Source organism: Palaemon carinicauda, chromosome 20 (genome assembly GCF_036898095.1).
Source record: "Palaemon carinicauda isolate YSFRI2023 chromosome 20, ASM3689809v2, whole genome shotgun sequence".
NCBI classification, from domain to species: domain Eukaryota; kingdom Metazoa; phylum Arthropoda; class Malacostraca; order Decapoda; family Palaemonidae; genus Palaemon; species Palaemon carinicauda.
The window spans coordinates 54,740,659-54,746,658 of record NC_090744.1 but is presented as its reverse complement, the minus strand read 5'-3'; positions in this window follow the sequence as shown (position 1 = coordinate 54,746,658).

Sequence of the window (6,000 nt, the reverse complement as noted above, 5' to 3'; positions counted from 1 at the left end):
GAAGGTGATTGGTCTTTTATTTACGAGCATCCTAGCCTCAGCAATCATGAATTGAAAATCATTGCAATCCAAAATATTCATCGAATGCTTGAAGTAACTATCCTTTTCACTTGCTTAACCATAGTTTCAACAAACCCACCTAATTTATATGCATTAGCAGGGAATGGATTAAATTTTAAAGACTTAATATTATACGATCTTAAATAGTCAATGGTCCCTAAATCATTTGGATAGGAGATAGTTTGCTCTACTCCCACCACTATTGGGCTTCCATTATCACTAACTATTAAGGAAGTGAAACCGTACTCAAAATTAGGCATTTGTGATGCCCTAAGATAGACGTTTTTATCAATTAACCTGCATAACAACCAGATTAATTGCTCTAGACCAAAAACAGGATATGACCAGCACATATAGCTTATAGTTTTGTTTGTTTCTGTCCTTAACCAAGAAAGGTCCACAATGGTAGATGCAAATATTCCTAAACGGAATAGCCGCTGGGTTTATTCTGAAAACTCTATATGCTTTTTTATTAATTTTGACAGTTCTTGCTCTCTACCTTTTACATATTAAACAGCCTTTCAAAACCTTCTTTAAAACCAAAAAACCACCAGTAATCCAAAACCTTTTCCTGAGTAAACCTGAAGTTTTGTAAATTCCAGTGTGTCACAGTTTTACATGGGTATCCCAAATTATACTTCTAGCCACAGGGCAATTTTTTTTTTCCAAATAGTATTGGATGTCTCTCATCATATGAAGCTTTTAATTTACTTAACTTACTTTGTACCCTAATAAGCCCACTTTCATCACGAAATAAATTCAACTGTGATATAAGGGGTTCTGAAAAATTACCTGTAGCCAGCATATCATAAACTTTAGGAAAGGCAGGCTTTTGTACATGTACTTAAAGGTGAATGGTGCTACGAGCAGTTTCATCCTTTTCGTGAGAGATATTTTCTGGTATATTCTTTGTCAGTTTTAACCTTTGTTTCAACCAGGGCTGGGGAGTCGGAGTCGGAGTCGAGGAGTCTGAGTCGGAGTCGAGGCCAATTTATGGACTAGAGGAGTTGGAGTCGGAGTCGGTAAAATTCAACCAGCTCCGACTTCTAAAAAATGAAATTTTTGCGCTGGAGAAATATTCTCTTTTGGTATCCTAATTCACATTTTTTCAAAGTAGCTCAAAAAATGTTTCATATTACCCGCAGTTTTCTTTAACACCCTTTCGAATAAAGTCAGTCACTGGGAAACACATATAGCTCCTCCCATCTCTCGTCCATAAGCCAAACAAAAACAATAATATTATGCATGCGTTCAGCTGTTCTCTCCACGCGATCAGCTGTTCTCTCCATGCACAAGTCTGTGGACATTAAAGTTTATTTCATGATTAACTCTTCATTTTATCACCATTAGCCATTTAAAAGGTAGGAGTTGTTACTGATTCATAGTTTTATGCAGCACGTATATGAAAAATCTTAGAATTAAGTAATTATTTATATGTAAACATCTCGAAATGACGGGTGTTTTGATTACAGTTTCGTGTAACCTAGGAAAAGCTGAATCCAAGAAATTACGTGAAATGTTTTCAATAAAACAATTACTTACTAGGCTAGTAGGCTGGTAATGATGAAATGCTATTTAGACTAATAGGCAACATAAAATAAGAAAATTATATAAAAATATTTAATTATTCTTATTTTTTCTTTAAATTGGAGTTGGAGTCGGAGTGAGTTCTAAAAAATAATAGGAGTCGGAGTCTGAGTTGGAGACAGATTTTCAGAGTCCCGACTCCCCAGCCCTGGTTTCAAATTAGTAGCAAAGAGGAAGACAATACTCGAAATTATATAAAAAATATTTAATTATTCTTATTTTTTCTTTGAATTGGAGTCTGAGTCGGAGTCGGAGTGAGTTCTAAAAAATTATAGGAGTCGGAGTCGGAGACATATGTTCAGAGTCCCGACTCCCCAGCCCTGGTTTCAACTTAGTAACAAAGAGGAAGACAATACTCAAAACCTTGACCGCCTTACTAAAGGGCGAAAACTTGTTTAACGGTATAAGTGGTTCAGAATTCAAAATTAAATTTGTTCTAGCAGAACAACTCACGGAAGGCGGCTTTGCACCAGGATGAGGAACAATCACTCCGCACTCTGATGGAGAATCTAGAAATTTTGGACCTGTTAAAAAGTGCGTGCTACGAAGCATTTTCTCTGAAACATGCAGAGTAAGACAGTCACTAGGGTTCTCATCACCACCTATATGGTCGAAAATCACTGTTCGCTTAGAAAAAAAAGAGCCAAAATATTATTCAGCCTATTGTTAACCATCACTTGCTTCCTATCTATTTTGCCAAACTCAAACTCCTTAGACTTAATCCAACTTAGAACAATCATAGAATCTGTGAAGCAGTAAATATTACTAATCCGAATAGGAACAACAGCATTCATTAGCTGTTCAGCTACATCTACGACCATCCTTACTACCAAATGTACAGATATCAATTCCAGTACAGGAATAAACTTTGTTCTGAATTTCTTACAAAGCACAGAATTCTTTGCCAAAATCAGCTTGGTGTCTGCTAAATTGACAGCCACCAAATATAAAGCATAGCCTAACAATTCTTTACTTGCGTCCGTATAGACCAACAAATTGTACTCGTCACAACCATTAATGACAGAACGAGGTAGTAAAATTTCTGAGATCTTCTTAACCTATCTGGCAATCTTCAACCATTCTTTCATCAGCTAGCTGCCTAACAGCGTATCCCATCCGATATCCTTGTCATTCTGCAAGGAATGCATAAAACATTTTGCTTCGGTTTAAAACTGGTATTGAAAACCCAAAAGGTTCATAATTGGAATGAATAGTACTTAAAAGTAACCTTTTTGTATTAGCTTTAGGGTTTAATTTTAGTTCACGAGTTTTAATTGTATCATTTTCTGTATTCCAAATTAGACCAAATAGCTTTGATTCTGATTCAGTGCAGTGTTCAAACTTGTTTAATTGTTCTCTTAAGGGTACATAACTCGTACAAAACTCTTGTAATTCAAATCCAAATTCTCGGAACGTCGATACAGAAACATTTAATACCTTAAACAAAACCTTATCCGCATTTGAAGTTATGGCTAAGTTATCCATGTAAGAAAGGTTATACAAACACCTATTTATACTCAGAGTATCTTCATCATCATCAACATTTACATTATGAATCAATATATAATAGAGAGCTATCATTAACAAAAATGGAGAATATCTCATTCTAAAAGGTACTCGTCAGAAACGATAGTCAACAATTGAGAAATCGTTCTTAGAAATACCCTAAAACCATAGAAAAAGTAACTTTCTTGTGTCATCTTCTCTAAGCAAAAGCTGTAAAAAGGCCTTTCTCAAATCTTCAAGTCAGCAAATACTTGTGAAACCCTAGTAGTAGTGTTGAAATATGCATTTTATTATTCAAATTAGCTCCTGCCATTGAACACTGATTATGGGAAAGATATTTCTCATTTTTTCTCTCACTTAAATTCGATAGAAAGACAACCCTACACTTCGTCGTGTTAGAGTTATTTCGAAACACGGCATTATGAGCTAGAAATGATACCTCTGGATTCTCTCTAAGAAATGAGGGAATAACTGCAATACGTTCAATTACTCCATCTTCAAATTGGTTCTGTATAACTGCATCGAATTCCTTCAACCTCTCAGGGGAAAGCTTTCTTTTTTGAGAATTGAGAACTGACAATGCAAGATTATAGTTGGGCGACATTAAGTGTTGTATTTCCTTCTTCCATAAAGCTGGCACAACTAACCTACATGTCTTAGGATCTCTCCGAATATCACTAAGAATGTTATCAATTAATTTACTATTTTCACTTGCCAAAACAGATTCTCTAGGGTCGTCTTCAGTATTCATTAGTGCAGTGAATATTGATTCGAGGATTTCGTCAGTCGAATTCTGAATATTTTGGTCATCAAAAAGTTCCTTCTCTTTAGCAAAGTAGTTATGCTACTATTAACGGTTAGTCATAGAGACGTGGTGTCAGAATTACCATCAAATGGAATACATAGCAAATTGAGGCTCTCTAAAAACAAAGAGGCACTTCCAAAAAGCATTAAACCTGACGGAGTTTCATAAAAAGTAGAGAGACGTTTACCATTGTAACCGAAGTCTTTCTGTGCAAGTGGGAAAATATGGCTTTGATCGCAACCAAGCAAGATTGCAAAATCGTATCAGAATATATATGGTTATCTGCCAGTATATGACCCTTCTCAACCAGGGCGTCTGCTAATTTCTTCAATCCAAGCGCCAAAATTTTTGAATTAATTTCGTCTACACAAAGTGCCCTTAATAACTGCTTTCCCGGCCAGGAACATGAACGGGAAGCTCTACAATGTAAGTATCGTGATTCTTGACTGAATTAATTCCTTGAATCGTAAGATTCACTTTATCCATGACTGAGCAGTTGGGAATGTCTCCCGGAGACCCTTTTACTAAGGTTGTTTGGAAACCAAGATCCTTAAACACTCTCCATGAAATTTTACGACCCGAATTCTCTATATATACGGTCCCAGTGGAGAGAATTACACCATTAAATGCCTCTAAGCCCGAAGACTTCGTTAGCATTCCGTTAGTAGTAGTTTTAACTACTTTGGTATCAGTACGTTTAGGAACATTAACTTTATTTGCATTTGTGCCCATTTCGTCTTCAACCTCATTAGCATTCCGTTAGTAGTAGTTTTAACTACTTTGGTATTAGTACGTTTAGGAACATTAGCTTTATTTGCATTAGTGCCCATTTCGTCTTCAACCTCATTAGCACTGTTATTAGCTAAACCAATGCATATATAAGAAATGTGAAATAAATGACATTTCATACATGACTGATTAGATTTAAAATGACAAACTTTAGCATTATGTGAAGTTAAACCACATTAATAGCAGCCCCCAACCGATTTGAGTTTCTCGCATTTACTACCAGGACTGGGGTATTTCATACACTCACTCAATTTATGGTCATTTGGAATTACATTATCATGGGAACACAGTGGGCAGGTCGCCTTAAATTTCGAACTAGGGCGCAACGACTTTGAAGAGTCTTTGGAAGTAACAGAGACTGATACAGCATTTGACAATTGCTTAACTAAATTCCCTTTCGTTTTCTCAGACAGGTTGGACTGAAGGTCCATAAATCTAATATTTGCTTCAAATTGGTTATCAAAAATTTCTTTCAGAGATGGTTTCGACTTGTTTGTAATAGAGACAAGCTGATTTTTAAATCCTTCACACAGACTTTCCATAAGAAAATATTGAAAACACAAATCACCTTTTATATCTAACGATTGAACCTGTTCCTCTAAGACAAGAGCTTCGCTTATCCACTGATAGCCATCCCTAGCATTAGGATCAAGACTCAAGTTGCACAAATCCTTAGTTACCGAGTATTGTTGACTAAGCTTATCACTAAAAGCTTCATTGAGTAGTTTTTAGCAGATTCATAATTCAAATCTCTCAAGGCAAGGGAATCTACCAATTTCTTTGCGGGCCCCGTTAACTGTTTTGAGAGATAAAAAAAGTGCTTAAACGAGGAAAGGTCGTATGTGAAAAGAAGACTTTCAAATGAATTAACAAATTTATGATAAGCTGCGGAGTTCCCATCAAAATAAGGTAGTTATATGCTAGGCAAAGTTATTTTATAATAAGAATGATGTACTTCCTGCGGTGTGGAAGGAGTAGTGGTTGCTGTTGCTACAGCAGACTTTGAAAAGCGAGTTAATTCCCTGGACAACCATTTAATTGCCAACCTTATACCGTCAGAGTACTTTTCCTCAACTTCCGCCTGTCGGTGATACTGAACCAAACTCCAAAGTCTCGAATGAAGCATATAACTACTTATCTTCTCATCAAGCGAATTTAACTCGTTTAAAAGATAGCCTAACTTGTTGATAAAATTCACATTTAATAATATCCATTGGACCCTCCTCAATACTCTTTAAAGTCTTTGTTACAGA